General features: G+C 37.9%; 1 protein-coding gene across 6 annotated transcripts in view; it reads right to left on the bottom strand.

The window, feature by feature from the left end:
* Positions 1 to 19364, bottom strand: part of MARCHF1 (membrane associated ring-CH-type finger 1) — a 225967-nt gene that overhangs the window by 127443 nt on the left and 79160 nt on the right. The window contains exons 1-2 of one of the 6 annotated variants that reach the window (XM_066186037.1): positions 1141 to 1216; positions 677 to 885 (exon numbers count right to left, since the gene is read on the bottom strand). The exons of the other annotated variants lie outside the window; for them this stretch is intronic. The gene's annotated coding sequence lies outside the window, so the exon portion shown is untranslated. Of the gene's footprint in view, positions 1 to 676; positions 886 to 1140; positions 1217 to 19364 lie in introns of those variants that run through there. 6 annotated transcript variants of the gene reach the window in all.

Here is a 19364-nt window from a genome sequence, read left to right as displayed (position 1 = left end):
TAATCTATACACAGGAAGAGATTTCTACAGGCAAAAATACCATTAAAAATGCACAGATTTTCCAGGGGGTTTTTTTGTATTAACCATTAATGGAATATGAACCTACAGTTTCTTCTTAACTGGGAGACAGCAGGATACAGTATTTAGTGATGAAACAACACTTCCATATGTTTATGAATCAAAGAAAGTCAAGAGAAAAAACAAAACACCGATGCCTTTAAAATGTTAAAAAGACTAAGTTACATTATGCCTATAGCACACGAACAATAGAAAGACAGGCTTTACACTACAGTATTTTTGTTGGTTTTAAATAAAGTCAGACATTTTACTGAAACTACTTTTTCATCCAACCTATTGTAAAGAAAGTGCTAGTTAACAGCTTATAAGGAACAACGCCGATACTAGCAGGCTGCACTCATTTAAATGAAACTGTCAAAACCCTCTGATGCAGTTTGCAACTTCCTTCAGTTATTTATTCTACTTTTGAAGCAGGCTCCTTGTCTCTGTACGGCCGAGGTGCTGCTGTCACAGCATCCCCCGCAGTGTGCTACAGCTGCACCCCTGAGCGCTCTGCAGCGCTCCAGCCACGCCGCAGCCCGCTCCGCTCCGCAGCCAGACCCGCTGCCTGCCAAAGGCACGCTCACCCTGTCCGAGCAAACTGAGACCTTCCTCTTACCTCCGCTTCCTTGCTCTTCTCTTTGTTTGTGCCCATTGAACTTCTCCCATTGCTGGCAGTCTCCCGCGCTGGAACTACAGAAATCTGCTGGAGCGGCATTTTTACAGAGCTGCAGGTTGCCAGTACCTGTTTGGATGCCTTATATCTTCACTCCCCCCGAGTAGCCCACCTGTATAATTGTTCATATCCTCTCTTTGCCAAGCTCAGCTCTAAATGAAAAGGGGAAAATATTACTTGAGAAACGGTGTAGCCCGGGTCTTCCATCAAAAGAAAAAAAAAATCAACAAAGCAGAGCAAATTGCAAACACAAGAGAGACACAGAGAACAAAGAAGTAAGGCACAACAATCCAGGGAGTTTCACATGCTTAGAGTGATGAGTTGCTGCAAGTCTGTGTCCCTGGAGCACCCCGCCATACCACTATCCCCCAAGAGCACCGTGGGAGACAATTCAATTTCTGTGTTACCTAATAACTGTCATGGAAACCAAGGAAACCCAGGTCTCACAGGCCCTCATTAGCAATCGCTTCCCGCGAGCGGCACAGGCTCCCACATTTGCAGCAGCCGCCACTTCTGCTTTTGTTTCCATCCGATTCCACAGGCGCCCAGGAAGCACCCCCAGACACCGCCCCGTGCTCACTAGGTACAGCAGCAGAAGGCTGAAAAGCTTAGCGTCCTATTTTGGAGCCAAAATCTCCTCCTTTAAAAGCACAGGATAGCTTGCTGTGTCCTTCATGCGTCTACAATAATCTGCTTAGGTCAAAGGATCTGCCTTGAAGTGAGGAGTAGCGGTGAGCAAACGAGGTGTAAAAAAGGAAGACAGGACTGGGAGGGATTGCCAATATGCCTTTCTGAGGTTGATAGTAAAAAGTTAACCCTTTGCTGCGCTCGTCTTTTCCCGAGACCTCCCCAGCAGCCAGCTCAGGAGGATGAGCCAGAGGCAGACACACACACACACGTGCCTTTACAGTAGTCACACACACATTGAGAGTGGCACTTAGGTGAGTCTCTCCCTCTCAACTGCTTCACTGCTCTCAGTTAGCTACGGTTACTGTGCCAAAACCCTCAGGAAAGCTGTTTCACAGCATTTCCCCTCCCCTTAAAATGCAAAGCAATAGAAGAAAGTCCCAGATGTTATATCACAAAAATGGACGTGAAGAAAGGAAACTCCTGTAATTTACACTTCTCTAAAAATTTTATTATTCTTGGTAAGTATTAGGAATGCCAGCAAAACTGATTTTGATCAAAAATAGTAAAGAAATTATTAGATCAGAAGTCAAATTCTTAGCTGTATAAATTATTCTGCATAAATAATATAAGAATGAAAGGGGGAAAAATCCCACACCAAGCACCAACCATATTTTAATTTGCTGTCAATTAAAGAAAAAAATATTACCTAAGTCCTGAAATGCATCATCTTTATTTCCAGCTGTACAGAGTGGCACTTAGAATTCTGACAAGAAATAATAGCATTATAAACAGCCAGGATTCTCTTACAAAGCCAGTGGGGAGGATTTAAAATACTGTTGATTCATTACTCCACTACTTTAGTTACTATTTCTCAATCTGAGGTAATAGAGCTTACAAAGGACTAGCCTGAGATAAACTGAGATCTGGTTCAGATTGCCATCCAGGTTTTACATCACTGATCTAAACTAAAGTATTTGACAGGCTGCAATAGAAGAGCTCATAAATGCATTAACAAAGAAACATAACTGTGCTAGGAGTTTAGAGATGCCACAAGGCACGTGTATATGTGCACATTTTTATATTTATAACATATATTCTATATATCCATAGTCATGGAACAGATCTACAAAACATAAAAACAAGTTGTCATCTACACAGTTCCTTTTACACATTTTTAGTTATATTTTACATGCTAATTCCATTTTTAATTTCCAATATTCCAAAATCAGTTTGAATGTTAAGTTTAAATAATTTCCAATGTACACAGGGAGATTTTTCCTAAATTTTGAAAGGAAAATAAGACAAGCTCCAACTCTAGAAAGACAGTGGTAAATCAAAAATTTATTCCAGAAATATTCAAAGACAAGAAAAGTCATATACCAGGCTGGTAAACTTTAACTGTTTATCTTAAACTTGATTATAATGTAAAGGGGATTCCTTTTTAGTTCAATAGAATGCTTTAAAGCTACAGAAAAACTCTTTTCCTTCCTCTGAGGCACAACCAGATTAAGAATTCCTAAACCTGACAGCTTTGTCATGATAATTGCTCACCTCTTTGATTAAAATATTGATAGAAAAGTAGAAGGTTTGTGGTATTAAAATGGAATCTTCTGGTAAATGTGCTTTCATGTCCAGTTAAGCTTTAAAAAGTCAACCTGCCTTTTGATACTGTGCCAATAATTCTGCATTTGAAATCATATGAATTTGAGATTTAAATCAGAGATTTCTGGGTTAACCAGTAATCTCTTTAATCCCATCTATGTCTGTTTTAGCCAGAATAAAGACCTTACAGGTTGTGATGTGCTTAGTTCTTTTTCAAATGATGCATGGCCCCTTTTTTCCCCCCACAGCGAACCTGAAAAAATCAATATGTATGTAAGAAAACACCCTAGTTCCAAACAAGGTATGTTTTAACATTAGGTAGGTCCATGCTTGCATTCTGCTCAACTATTTCACTAATTACATTTCTTCACCATGTGGAGACTTCAAATTAACGTGCAATTTCCTTCCCTGTACATACGCTGAACATGGCTTTTTTCAGCCTAAGTGCTAAAACAAGTGGCAAAACAATCAAGCCTCATGTTGCTATACCTAGAAATATAGAGATCACAGCTCCATGGTAAGGAAGCTGTTAGAAAATACAGGACATATTCAGATGCACATTGTAAAAGTCAGTGGCAGAGGTGTGGTTGGGATAATTTTTCATTAAAATTTAGTTTATTTTTTCATCTTTGCTTTTTTCAAGTTTACCATGATAGAATTTTAAAATGTAAAACTTTTGCATAGGTGTTAGTACACCTATGATCTCAGAATACCAGAGCACATCTTTCAGAAATAACAAAACTATTAATTTCAATTTACAATGTGTTTTTAGCTCCCAGAGTCCCAAAGCTGTAAACAAAGTGATTTTAAATACACACACACACACAACCCTCATTGTTAAAAAATGTATCTACTTCATCCTGCATGGTGAACAGGCTGTGGTGTCCTATTTAAAGAACGCTAATTTTGGCAAACATACCACCCAAAGAGTCGTAATTTCCGAGCCATGCCTCACCTGAAGGACAGTGTGACAGATGCTCAGTGAAGTATGAAGCTGCTGTGCAAAGCAGCATGATAGGGTTTCAATCTCAGGAGGATAACAATAACAAAAGAGAACTGGTCACCTGGAGCAGGTGAAAATGACATCGGCAGAGAAAAGCAGTATGTGTTTGGTGTGCATTAGTAATTGATTTACATTCATATAATTCACAGTTCTTCAAGCAAGTAACTACAGAAAAGAGAAGTATCACCCCTCCCTCCTCCTGCTTATTGCTTGAAACCCTACTAATCCCATCTCAGATAAGCCAAGGAATCCAACTTTATTTTCAGTCAGCCAAGACATTCCCCTTGGTACACACTTTATGAAGAGTACCAGACAGAGCTTGGGGATCATGAAGGAAACTAAGACAAAAGGAATCATTTCCTGATGTCTCACACTGTCAGTCTGCTCCCTAGCTGTGGATTGCCCTGTCTTTCTGCTCTCCCCTGCAACACATGAAATCTTTTCATCTATTCCCTCCACACATGGCTCTGAGGGTACAGTGTCCTCTCTCACACTCAGGTCACACACATTCTCTGTACAAAACATCCCGAGAGGCACTTACATCAGAATCTGACAGCAAAAAGGGATTAGAAATATAACCCTACATACACACACTATGTTTTGAGTTTAATTTAATAAGGAGCACATTATCTTCTCAGCATACCTATTTACACAAGACGACGGCTTTGAGCTATGAAGACAGTCTGGTCAGCTATGGTTAATGGTTCAACCATGGTGATGCAAGTGCCAATGAGAGAATGAAAGACAGCAATACAATTCTTTTGTAACACAATTGCAAGGAAACAATGTACTAGTGTACTGGAAGTTTACTGGCAGCTTATAATAGCTCTGCCATCGCTTACAGAAAAAATTTGTACAAGACTCTTGAATTGAAAACAACATAGTAAGTTTACCTGCACAAATAATACTATCAGAAACAGGTAATTCTAGGTCTTTTTTACTCACATAAAATCATCTTTAGATAAGATGTACTGCAGCTTTTATATGATCTTTCAGCCAAAAGCTATACTGAAGTTAAAAAATAAAAATCATCATGGACATAAAATGCTTACAAATTGCTTGCTTGGACTCCACATTATTTGCCAAAAAGACAGATTGGCTATAAATACACACTATACAAAAAGGTATAGACATATAGTCTGTAGTCCTGAGATTTAGGAATGACTTCCACTTTCCTCAAAAACTAAACAGAAGAGTTACAAACACTGTACATGCTATGCTCCCTTTACTATCTAACAGGGATTGCTTCTCTTGTAACCACAACTTAGGTACCAAGATAAAAGTCTGAACTCTAGAGCAGCTGTGGAAGCAGACAGATACTAGTGCTAGGTAATGATCAGCTGGGATGAGTGCAGTCACTTTGTTTAGCAGAAGCTCTTAATGCGTAAATTAAAAGTGAAACGAGCAGTAGTCTAATGCAGACCAAACAGGACTGTTGTAAACCAATCCCTTGGGCTTTCACAGCATCCTGAAGCTGACACTAGAACCAAATCAAGTTTTCAGAAAAATGAAAAATTCCTTTAGATTTTTTCCCAAGCCTTAAGCCTACAGGAGCACAAAGTTAGTCACGGAATTACAGCAAATATGAAAGATATCTTTAGCCAAACACAAATATTCCAAAGCAGCAGATTTCAGATGGGAATGGGAAAACCTGTTGTTCTCTGCTATCTGAATATGTCCGAAATACTGTTCTGCTCTGTAGGCTGACTTCAAATGGAGGAGCATCAGAAATTCAAGTTTTCAGCAGAAGTCATGTTCAAGTAAGTTCTCAGCAGATGCAAATTTTAAAAATTATTTTAAAAACCTGAGTAGAATTTTCATTCTTCACAAATAAGAATGAATAGCTGTGAGAGATCATATTAGATGTTGTTTTTTAAATGCCACATGAAGTTGGTATAGGCTTGAATGCAGCATGTTACTAGATCCTCAGGGAGGTTTTGGCAGCTTTTTTCCTTGCCTCCTTCAGCATTGCAATTGACTGAACTGCTGAGAAGTACCACATAATGTAACATGGTGCATTAGAGTAATAGAGGTGTATTCAAGGTATTAAGGAAGCAATCAACTGAAAATTTCAACCTAATGTCTTTGGATATTTTTCTACGTTGCCATTCACAGGATATTGTACATTATTACACATCATTTCATCAACAGCATTACTAAGCACAGGTAATCGTCCCCTCCACTGAGAGACTAACAGAAGTCAGTGCGAACACACAGGAACCTATTTGCCACTTGTATATCCTGTGCAGATATATTTCCTAAGTAGAACATCTTGGAACATTTCTAGAACACCTGAAAATCCAAGGTCACAGAACAGTACAAGTCAAAAAGCAAGTTAAAAATCAACAAGTAATAGCTGAGACTGAATTAAAATATGACTGGTACCTCAAATAAAAGTTTACCTGCCCAAAAGAGACTGATGAAAGTGAGATTTGAAATGACAGAATGGTGATATATCAGATAAAACATTACCCCCAGATATTAAAACAAATTACCTTCATTATCTCCCAGCAAAGCGAATTTAAACCAGCTGATTTTCACTGCCAAACACAAAGACCTTCCTGGATGGCTCCAGTGTAGTGTTTGCACTAAGTTTATTTAAATTAAACCAAGCATGCTATTCTCTCATCACACTAGTGTCCCCATGAGACAGGGAACAAGGGAAGATTTGTAAAATTCTAAAAACTGCCAGTAACTTGAACAGCTCACTAAGAATTTCAAATTTTTGTTGAAACATAAATAAAACTTATAAAAACTATCAGAAAAAGTAAATGACCAACTTTTAGGTAGAATGGGCACACTAGGTATTTAACCAATTTACCCTAAAAAGGAACTGAAACTATGCTATTCAAGTGTCCATTGAAGAAATTATACTACAGTGACACTTAGCTACACACTACACAGACAGGACTCCTACTATGTTTATTCTAATTTGCAGTACTCAGCTTGTGTGTATGCCCGCAAGTACTAAGAGGTCCTATTACCTCTGTAGTTCAGGTGTGAGAAACACCTACCTTCATAATGAACTCTTCAAGCACCCCTCTGCTCATAAACGTTGCTGACCTTCAGCAACGTAAAGGTAGTATCATTTCATAACAATATATATTTATACATATATTTGTAATAGATAAAATTATGTTCCTGCATTTGTAGTGGTGGAAGTAATCTGCATGCCATGCTGCCTAGCTGCTCATTTCTACCAGCACACAAAATTTAAATGGTGTTGTCCATGTGCCTCTTCAGAGTAAAAGGTGAATAAAGACATTGCCACACAAAGTATTATTTCCTACTCCTAAATAACATACATGAAAGAGGTATTTAAACAGCTCTCTAACAAAGTGGTCGACAGTCTTTATAACAGAAGCATCAAAATTTAGCAAGCAGTGGAATCTACCTGCTTAGCTTTGGGTTAAATGCTGTAAACCTGAATCCATTATCCTTAAAGAGTTCCAGCGCTGCTTCGTAAGAATGGATTCAAGTTCTTGGCCAACTTTCAAAGCTTAAGTCAGCACAGGAGGACAGGGGCATAACCCTGGAAGACTTCTAGATGAGAGCATGAGAAACAGAATGAAGTTCAATAGTACAAGCAACCCAGTTACAGCACTGGTAGAACAAGAAAAAGAAACTGGGCAGCAGCCAGGAGCACAGACTGATCTAAGGATCAGTCTGGATCAGCATATTCCTTTATGAAAGGATGACTGGAAAACGCTAGTTATCATCAGCTGCAAAAATGTAAACATAGTCCCCGAGTGCTCCAACTAAATTATTCCCAATGCTTCTTAGTCCTGAACAAAGTACACCAGTAATTTCCTCAAATACTAGACTCTTTTTTTTCCTCATAGTCTGATCACCAACATCAAAGAGATACTGAACTTAAACACAGTAGGAAACTCTTCTAAAAAACCTGTATAAGAGAAAATTATTTGCTAACCCACCCGCTTCTGTTACTAGCCACATTTAATTATACTGGAAGACCAAGGTTGTTTATTTTTAATGCAGATATTCAGGTACACAGTATTATGCTACAAACTGTGTTCTCAATTGTTAGTTGATGAACAAGACAGATGAACATTTTGTGATTAAAAAATAACAGGTCCATTTATCTGAATATTGAAAGTCTACAGACTTTCAATTTAGAGATTTCCCATGCTTGCTATGCATTTTTTGTTTCATCAATCTCAGCTGCTAGAATGCTTCAGGAACATGAAAAAATGTAGTACATAGTTTAAACACACAATGTTTTTATTGTTGGTTATACTCTTTTTTTCCCTTTATTTCAGATGGCTATCGGATCACCTTATAAACACTGCTATTTCTCTCCAGATCTCATCTGCTGTGACCCCTTTCTCTTTCTCCAAGCAAAATTTTATCTTTGTCTAAATACTCAAATTCCAAAAACTGTGATTTCTTTAATTTTTGAATATTTTATTCTGTAACCTGCTTTACTAACAATAACTTCATTTTTAAAAAATCTTCTATACTGAACAAATTTTTAGCCTTATGTCCAATTTGCACATTGTTTGGCTTCAAAACTTCTCCCACTGCTTGCTTAATGCCAGTATGATAAGGATGCCATTAAATTCCAACAGCATGGAATTAAAAAGTATCTGTAGAAACTATCATTACAGAGGTGGAAAATTCATTTAAATTTGCTGGGGGTTTTGACTCAGGAATTCCCCGGGCTTCTTGATTTTAAGAAGACTGCAAAGAGTGAGATTACGCTTCTCTTTAATGCTATGAAATAGCTTAAATTAATTCTGATACCAAAATTCATTTTAACTCATACTGTATTTCATCTACAGGATTAACTCACTTTAAAACCAAAGATTTCACATTCTTGAATCATTTTCTTTATAGTATCACAGAATGGGTCAGGTTGGAAGGGGTCACCATCTGTCATCTGGTCCAACCTCCCTGCTAAAGCAGGGCCATCAATATGTGTCCAGACAGCTCTTGAGTATCTTCAGTGAGGGAGACTACACCTTCTCTGGACAACCTGTTCTGGTCACTCACATAGTAAAGAAGTTTTGTCTCGTGTTCAGATGGAGTTTTCTGTGCATCAGTTTCTGCCTGTTGCCTCTTGTCCTACTACTCAGCACCACTGAACAGAGCCTGGGTCTACTCTTTTGGCACCCTCCCTTCAGATACTGACAGACATTGATGCCTTCTCAATTGTCTCTTTCTGAGGCTGAACAGACCCAGTTCCCTTAGCTTTTCCTCACAAGAGAGATGCTCCAGTCCCCCTCCATAAGCTTTGCTGATTTACCTCTAGTGAATCCATGCTGACTACTCCTGACCACCTCCTTTTCCTCCATATGGATGGAGATGTGCCCCAGGATGAGTCATTCAATCACATTATCAGAGTCTGAGGTGGGGCTGACTGGCCAATAGCTCCTTGGATCCTTCTTCTTACCCTCTTGGAAGACTGGGGTGACATTTGTTTTCTTGAAGTCTTCAGGGCACCTCTCCTCATCACCAAGACCTTTCAAAGAAATCAAGAGCAGTCTAGCTATGCTGTCCAGATCTCTCAGCACTCACAGCTGCACACCATCAGGGCCCATGGACTTGTGGATGTTACGTCTTCACCACTAGATGTTCTCTAACCCAACCTCCCCTTGACTAAGGAAAAATCTTTCTTACAACACTGCTTTATCCTGGTCTCCCAAGAAATTCCTGAGAGCTGGTATTGCCAGTGAAGACCCATGGAAAGATGGCATTCTGTAACTCAGCCTTCTCTGTGTCCTCTGTAACCAGGGCTCCCCTCCATTTAGTAACAGGCCCATCTTACCCTTAATTTTTCCTTTTATTATTATTATTGATGTATTTGAAGAACCCCTTTTTTCTTTCCCTGACATCCTTGGCCAGATTTAGTTTCAGATGGGCCTTGACCTTTCTTGTCTTATATTCTACTTTGACAACCTCTCTATATTCATTCAAGCAGCCTGACCCTGTTTCCATCACTTGTGTGTTCCCTGCTTAGGTTTGAGCAATGACAGGAGTTATTCACGCACACAGATCTCTTGTCAGCTATTCCCAATTTCTTGCTCATTGGGATGCATCATTCTTGAGCCTAGAAAAAGTGATCCTTGAATATCAACCCACTCTGTTGGACTCCCCTGCAGGGCTTGCTCCCATGGGGTTCACCCAAGAATATCCCCTAAGAGACCAAAATTTGCTCTCCTGAAGCCCATGTTTGTAATCTTACTTGCTACCCTACTTCCTTTCTTGCTGATAAACTCCACAATTTCATGGTCAAGGTCCAAGTATTTTGGTTTAATATCTAAATATTTGCTAAGTTTAAGAATAAGCACTAGTGTAAGTGGGTGACACTGGTAAATTACTGCCATACACTTATTGTGTGATTTTGACTTAGAAGGAAGTAATTTGGTTGTATTTGCTTACTTTGTTACCCAGTAGCTCTTTATTTATTTTGCTAACGAATTAAACCTCCTGTGAATTTAAATGCTTTCATTTCATTCTGTAAGGAAATTATTGATGTTTTTCAATTAAACTGTAAGCCCAGAAGGAACCAATGCCTGACTGATACCTGGGGTCAGCAACCTTGTTTGCTTGAGTAAACAGATAAAAAGGAAAGAACAGAACCTCAATGTAAATGAGCCACCAGAGGGAGCTCATCCAGCCTGCTGAGCATAATAGAACTACATTGACACTGGCAAAAGTTAATTAAACATTTTTACAGGGGTCACTGACTGAGTTCAAAACAAAGCACATTCCCTGGCTAAAACTCTACATGCCTGAGAAGCTAATGAAATCAGAAAAAGTTATTTCTTTAACAAACATGGAATGAATTTCTGATTAAATAAAGATAATCAAGTTTAGAAATCTGTGATACCGCATTCTTCTAAACAAGCACAAGACTTTTCTTCATCCCTCTATTTTCTCCAGACAAGATTTTTCAAAGTCTTATTAAACTACAAAACCAAAAAAAAGAGGATTAACTTTGTAATTTAATCTTAAAATTGTGAAAGTATACCAAAAGCAGAGTCACATAACTAGTACAAACATAATAATTTCCAATCAAATACAGCTTGACATTATGACGCTAACCTTATTCTGAAATTAATTATTACACTTGGATGGACATTCCCATACTAACTTTGAGTTTATTAACACAATACAGCTTTCTCACTTTAAATGGAAGTGGAACCAGGTTCAGAAAACAAATCCCTCGAGTTTCTGTTTTGAAGGATTCAATGGTTATTTTCAAACTTGTGAACTTTTTTTGAAAAGGGATACTGAAATAAAAATTACTCAGATTTCTGCATGTTGCTTATTGACCATGGAATCAAGAGTCTGGCAGGAGGTTATTTTGTCTGTTACTTTTCCATGGAGTTTAGCATCTAACAGTGGTAATTCAACAGGGAGGCATGCAGGAGAAGAAAGACAGCAAAATTATTTCCTAAAGGAAAAGCACCCTCCAACATAAACTTATCACTGCAACTTTCCCTATGTATTTCTGAAGATTATGGGTCTTAAATATTCCTTCCAAATTAACACACCTCTTACATAGATTTAATTATATATTTCTTTGTGTTTCCCCCATTACCAGCTTTCTAAACATTGCAAGATTAATTTGGTCATACTTTTATCTTACTTCTGCCTGCATGCTTTGCTATGGAAGATAAGATTAAATGTAATGTGCTATTTAGTTTATCTCTTCTTTGAGGTGTCAATAAAAAATGAATTCTCACCAACAGCACATAAAAGTAGTACTTTTTGGAGTTAACTTCTGTGCAATGTGAGGAGACTATGAAAAGCACTTGTTCTGTAATCATACTCCTACTTAAGCACTGGAAGAAAATCCAGCCTAAGAAGATCCAATACCAGTTACAGTTGCTTTAAGTTCCACTAAGCACTTCAGAGTGCCCACCTCCTCCACACAACTATTTCACCTCTGCTGAGCATGATTTTTCATCATTTGCCCATAGCAATCAAAAACAATCAGGAAAAAAGTTACAACTGCTCTCCAGTACACTTTATGAAGTCATCTTTTCCAGGAATATTTTCAGACACAAGTAAGTTTTTTCCTGTTTTTCTTACTGAAAAACTGCATTTTTTTAAAGAGTCAGAAGAGGTTATTAAGAGTCTTAATTAACAAAGGGTCAGATTTGTCAATCTCCTCAAAAACAGTTAATAAATTCATTTCCAGGATTGAAATAAGATTTACTATCCACCCCCCCCCCTTGTGCTACAAAGATATCCAATTTCTTCACGTCACATACTGTTTGAAAGTTTATTTTGTACTGTTGAGTATCTTACCACGTTACCAATTACCACACACCTTCTTATAGTGCAACAGTTTGAGATTCAATAGGAGTGACTTCCAACCACTGGGAACAATTCACACACCATTTATACTCTGCAGAGGAAACCCCAAATTTATAAAGCCCATCTCTACAAAAGTAAGAATCTTCATTTCCCATTCTCTGAGCTGCACAGATACACCAGCTCTAAAAGTTAGGATTACACTGTAACACCTCCAAGATGTGAAACCACTCCCAGCTATCTGCTGCTGGGATTTAAAAGCTACCATTAAAGACACGAGCAAAATCACAGTCTCAGCACAAGCATCACATGTTTCTTACCCAGCAAAGGTCTACCCTTAAAATGATGCTGCCACTGGGTGAATATGCAAACTGAAAATGACAAAATAGGAAATCGCTATTTTTATTTAAATTCTAACCCATTTGGGGGTTTTGTCCCCCTTGAGAAACATCTTATCAGTGGGAACCTACAAAAAGCCACACGTTTAAAGTTAGAGAAATGTGAATCTTACCATAAAAAAAACCACACTAGATATCAAACATGCTTCATGACATTAATGAACTGGTTCAGGTCAAAATAAGACATATCTAGAAACAGAAAATATTTTTGAAGCAGAAATTGAGTATTTTCTGAAGTTAGCAAAATTTCCATTACAGCCAAACATTTTTGGGGGGAGATTTTTAAAATTCCTTTAGGAATGTTTCCAAAGATAACATTCTCATGTTTCCTAGATGGATGAGTCTCACAGGACCTTGAACAAAGGCTGCACCTTAAAATATTCACAAAAACTATTGAGGCACATCTTGTTCTATTACCACTTTTTTCTAAAATCATCCACTGATTAACACTTTGTAGGTAGTAGTATTTTAAGAATCATTTACCTTATAATTATATTCTATCTCATAAACAGATTGTAGAATTTCCTCCTACTTGGCTCTTGCTCCCTCACACTCCAGTATTCTTCAGTTGCCGAATAAGGTATTTTATCACCTAAATCCCATCCCACTGGACTTTTCCAGCATAAGTAGTAAACTTAAACCAACTTAATTGAAAACCCAGAGCTTTCTTATCTAGCTGAAATTCTCATTTCAGATTGAAAATGCAGTTAAAAATGACCCCTTGCTAGATGATTTTCCCTCACTGGCAATAAGGAAAACTGAAGTGACACAAAGCAGAATAAGACCTATAATAACAATACTGTAACATGCATTGACCAGAAAGACTAACAAGCTGGTGACTGTAAGACACAAAGCAATGAATGAAGCAGCTTTGTTCTCTCCTATTACTCAGCTAAGAATGAAATACTTATCACAGCCCTGAGCTGCTGCTGTCCCACTAGCTTAAAAAAGCTACAAGATTGTGTCAACGAAGCCACAGCTATTAGTGGCACTGGGTCAAGAGTTTCACTGCATTTGTGACGCAAAGGCAAAATTTTCCCTTACTGCTGCACACTGTGCAGCCCACCCTGGATCCAATTAATAGCAGGTACAAATCTGTTTTTAGATCAAATGCCCTACAGTTGCAATTTTTGGAACTGTGCTTTAGAAAAGCGTTGAAATTTCCCACTGTTGCCTGAGCACGAGTCCCTGGTAGTACATGAGTAACAAAAAGCTGAGAGTTGCCCTTCTCTGAATTGCACAGCCCGGCTTACTCAAGGCAGCAGTGGATGACTACGAACGTGACGCACACAGGAGCATCTGCCTTCTATGCTGCCAGCTCAGCTAGGGCTGCAATTTCTTCATTTAACCAATACTATTATTGTTGTTATTATTATTATTATTAAGTGAACAAACATTTCATTTCAACTTTCCTTGTAACCTTCTTGACAAGCAACTTCCTTTCAACCAGAAAATAGGGGATAAAGAGTGAAACAACTAAGCTATGTTTAAAGAAAAAAGCTACTACTGTAAAACTCTATTTTTAACATGTTCTTTGTATATTTAGATGTTAGGCACTCCTACAGGAAAAAAATATTTCTTCGTATGTGTGCCATGTCTAGAAAATTAGAAACCCACTCTTAATAAAATTAGAACTTTTAGCATAAATTAGATAAAATTATATCTGTTAAAAACAACAAAAAGGATAAAAATTCTTTGATTTCAAAGAATCATTGCAACCCTTCCCACCTCACAATCCCTGCAATAATATCAGTGCTCAACTTATGCCTGTTAATACCATCTTTTCTTCCATTCAGGGATCACAATTCTGAAAACAACTAAGCATGGATACTGGGGTACTTTTCTTGCAACAAACAAAGAAAACTATTGATATGACTTATTCTAACATGAAGTAAGTAGATATATATGCTTATATAGGTGCAGCCTAACAGGATCAAATTAAAATTTTGTATAACCAACATAAAAAGTAGGAAAAAACTCCCAAACAAACCCAAAACTGTTACTGTACTTGCTCTCCATTTGTTTTGTGGAAATTTTCACCAGTTTCACAAAAACAATTGCCGCAAGGTCATAAACACTCACTGTAACACTCCCACCCCATCAGGTTTGTCTAAACAGTATGAAATCTATAAAACTTCCACCTGCAGAAATATTGATGTAAAGGAAAGATCATCCAGCTGGAAGAGATGAAAGATGAAGAACAAAAGTGAATAAAGCAATGAAAGATGCACAGAAGAAGTAGGTCAGAAACAGGAAGCAAGAGTCTATTAAATGGAACTGCAATGAATAACTTCCATAAATTGTAAAAGGCTGGAATTCTCACAGCATAAAATCAGCCTAAATAATTCAGTTACAGGTTGTAGTTAAAGTCATAATTACATAAAGAATCAGAAGATGTTTAGAGCCTTTCTTGATAGAATTGTTTGTAGTATATATTAGCAAAATCCAAATTTAGGTCTCAGCTGAGACTTAAAAGGGCTAATAAAATAGGTTTTTTATTGGTTAAGAATACATCTCCCCAAATGAGTTCACATCTGCCTGCTTCAAAGTGTTCAGTGTGGCATCATTACACTCAATAACAACAATACTACCAGTAATAGTAGTAGCATAGCTGTACTTAAATGCATTTCTCAAATATAACAAAATTCTTTTTCATGGTGACATCTTTGAAAATTTATTCATGTGGACTATTAAAAACAGGAATTCAGAGAAGTCTTCCAGGGAAAAAAAAATAATAGCTTCCTTTTATATCTTTTTTGTCTCATGTTTCTGCTTATGCACAGGTCTTCCCTATTTTGTATATTTAGCTCCATTAAAATACAGTGTGATTTACTTAGGGAAAGAAAAGTAATTTAAAATAAAAGACACTCAATCTCTTCCAAAACAAAAAAATCTCAGTCAATGGTCAGAAAAAAACGCTGTCATTTTGCTTTCTCAGGAACTGAACATCAGCTTTCAATCTCTCTTGGTGAGCAATGCACTTGCATTTTGTCAGCTCTCAGGAAATGTCTTCATTACATCACCTCTCACAAAGACAGCTCCAGCCTGGCACACAAACGCTGCCACTGCCCAGTCAGTACACGTGAGGGCAGAGCCCTCCACAGCCCCTCCTCAGTTCCAGCCTTCCAGTGTCACAGCTGTCCTCCTTCTCCACCACAGGAGAAGGCTCGGCTGCTCCCTCTCGGGGCTGTTCATGTGTGAGTAGATGGAAGCCAGCCTGTTACTGACCTAGTGAAATCATGAGATACTCCTGATGGGAACACCTATGAAACTGAGGCTGTAAGGGTCACTCCAGGATCTTCCTGCCTGCTGTCAAGTGAGCCAAACTGAGTCATTATAGATAATTCATCTACTTCTTTAATATGCACACTACTCCCACCTCTTCAACAGATCATTTCAGTATGAAAGTTTATTTCAAAATGGAAGATGTTGCAATCGTATTTCTTTGATGGATATACACTGGGGAAATACCGTATATATATAAAATCTAACCCTTAGTCCCATAGCGTGCAGTGTACCCTCCAAAGCAACAACTCTCCTCTACAAAGCCAGATGTCTGGACAAATTTCAAGCTCTGAATTTAACAGAGAAAATTAGTGCTGTCAGTGCTAACAGCCTCAGGAATTAACTTCCTGGACACTTTACACAAACAAGTTTATCAGAGGAAGTTTTCACTTTGGCAAGAATTCTCAAATGATTTCTGCAAAACATTCCAAGAAAGGTATCTTCCAAATGAATACAACATTAATGCCAGACATTCCTCTCTGACCTATGCAGGTGCCAGATGCCTCAGCAGGAAACCCCCACGCACAGGAGGAATCACACACACCTCTAGTCCAGCCATGTCTCCAGCCACAGAACAAGATGACCAAGGCATGTTGCAGGGTGTACCGGCTAAGAAATTCTAGCTGTAACTACAGTTACAACTATGCGTTTTAGCTATTTAAACACACAAAATAGCACCTATTAGGATTGTTTGTCCAATTTTACCATTAATAGCAAGACAATTGAACTTGGAAAGGGCAAGGACTGCAGCAACACCTATGCAATGCTAGTAATGGGAGATGGCAATAGTGCACAAAACCTTGTTTTCTCAAGACGTTCTACCCAGCTCCTTATGATGTAAACTATGTACACTGCTGGGCTATTCAACCAAAAAAACCCACAAGCTGCTACTTGCCAGCTCCTAGTCAACAGAAAGCTGCAGATAGTAGCACAAGCAGACATTATTTACTTACTTTTAGAATATAGAATTCTTTCACTGATTAATCACAAATTAATAAGCAATAAGTAATCAGTATTCCTACTCCTTCCTGTCTGTTTGACAGTAGTTTCTAATGTCACTCTTTAGGTTGTTTTCAGTTAAATAAACCTTCTGCTACTCGTCACAGCCACAAACCAAGAGCTGTACAAAGAGGGTATCTTGAAGCATGAGGGGTACAAAAGTCATACAAAACCTAAAAGTACAAGCAAGCTATCAGAGATTACTGCACAGCTGAAAGACAATGCTCTCACAATGCACACAATAAGTTAAAAAAAGAAAAGGAAATAAAAACAACCCTAATCTTACAGCTACACAGACCTGACATTCATGCTAAACTAGTTAATTGAGGAGCAAAAGCACCTCTTGACATTCTAACTGTTTTCTAGCTAGCAATTTCCTATGATTCATGCAGTGTAGGTTTACCTGAAATAGACTACAACAAGAAACTGCAATCAAAGTAATTACAGAAGTATGAATTTGCCTCTCCCATTCAAGTTCAGAAGCAAGAGCTTGCACATTTTTTTTTCCAGGAAATGGTGAATCCTTAGACCATTCTCACATGAATCAGTCCACAAAAACAGTGCTATCTTTGGTTCATTACATTAATCAATAATTATCCTCTTTAGCTCTGTGGAAGGCACAAGAAGGCCACAATCATGACAATCCTTCAGACTCTATCAGTAGTCTACAGCAGGAGTAATCCTGCAAAATTACATTTCCTGAGGCAATCACCTAAAACCTGCTTGCAGAGGAGGGAGACACAAACACCCAGTGAGACATCAACTTCTAGGCAACACGGATACTGCTTCTCTACCAAAGTCAGGTTTTTCAGGAGTGTTCTTCTTTCAGTGGCTCCAAAGAAGCTCCCCAGAGAGAAATGTGCTTGCCTGAGCACTCTGGAGGTCCTGATGCCCCACTTGTACCTCTATGACAACACAATCCTTCCACACCAGAAATTACTGGTACCAGAGTTGAACCTTTTGTCTGCTGGGAAGCTGAAACAAAGTTTTCTGCCTGAAGCCAGGTAATATGAGATGTAGACATACAACATAATACCATATCTCACTCAAAATTGGTGTACCTGTTAAATGGTTTGAATTAGACCATAAAGAATTTTCTTTGTACTTTTTCTAATATCATTATGACACTTGCTCTAAAGTGCATTACTCTTATTTACAAGACAAACAATTATTTACAAACAGACTCAGCAAAAAGTAATTTCACTGGCTTTTAATCCCAGGTAAACTTTCCTGTCAATGGATTAACTGTGGACTAATATTCAAAGAGTGTAACAAGCAGGTGAAGTAAAAATGACAGGCTACACACAAATGAGCATTCCTTCCCTCCTAAGCTACTTCAGTAGCATGGTCAAGACAGTCAAGAGGAACAGATGCAAATTCAGTCTTGAGAGAGCCTGTGAAGCCAAATCTTGTTGCACTATTTGGACGCATATACTGTACCCACATTGTTCTAACTGAAGGAATCAAAACATTTATAATTTTACTCATACATTCTCTAAACCTACACATAACTAGCAGAGACTTGTTAATGATAAAAATATACAGAATTAACGTATATTTTCACAACACTGAAAATAAACCAAGAAGTTTCTTCTACTGAATTTGAAAAACTTTAGACCAATCAAAAATAACTATTGTGCACAGGTACTCACTGCTTGTATCATTCCCTTTCTTCTCTCCCAATGGACTTCAGTTTTTTTTATTCATTGAAACAGACTATCTTGCCTTCAAGTGCCTGAGGTTTTTTTTTCAATATTTTTTCTTTTGTTTGTGTTTGTTTTTTGGGTTTTTTTTTCCAGCAGCTCTTTTTCAACTTTAACACTGCTTAGGTCATAAGGACATAAGGACCTATCAAATTCAAATACTGAAAATCAAATTTTTAAGGCATCTCACAGAATTCTTCAGTCTTCCTTGTGTTCAGCAGCCAATGAAGCCATGACTGGTGGACTATAAATGCTCTGCACCTCTTGACTAGCACCATCTTGGTATCTACACAGGCACTGTGACACTATCTGAGATTTAGGAAGTTTATGCCTAGAGAAAATATTAATTGCACACTGACTGTAAAGAATAAAATATTTTGGTTTAGTTACACTGATGAAAAAAAAGAAATTGATGAAGAAAAAAATTTCACAGAGCCTGTCCCCTTATCTCACCTTCAGCAAATTATAGTTAATACATCTGATTTCAACAAAGCATGAAATTACACCTCAGCACAGCAAATTAACAAGCAACAACAGGGACAGCTGTTGTATTTCTTGCTGTCATCAGTTCAGATATATCTGTTTACATTCCTCCGTATACCCCTTATTAGGAAAAAAAAATCTACATAATAAGTAATGAAGCAAAACATGAAAGACCTTTGCAATAATTCTACTCCCCTTACTCTGCAATTTAGGTTTGTACAAACTTATGATCAGGAAGATGC

This window comes from Chamaea fasciata, unplaced genomic scaffold (assembly GCF_029207755.1).
Source record: "Chamaea fasciata isolate MVZ Bird 193981 ecotype frontalis unplaced genomic scaffold, bChaFas1.0.hap1 SCAF_6, whole genome shotgun sequence".
NCBI lineage: Eukaryota > Metazoa > Chordata > Aves > Passeriformes > Sylviidae > Chamaea > Chamaea fasciata.
Note: the sequence above shows the minus strand (reverse complement) of the source record. Positions and strands in the feature narration are given on the sequence as shown.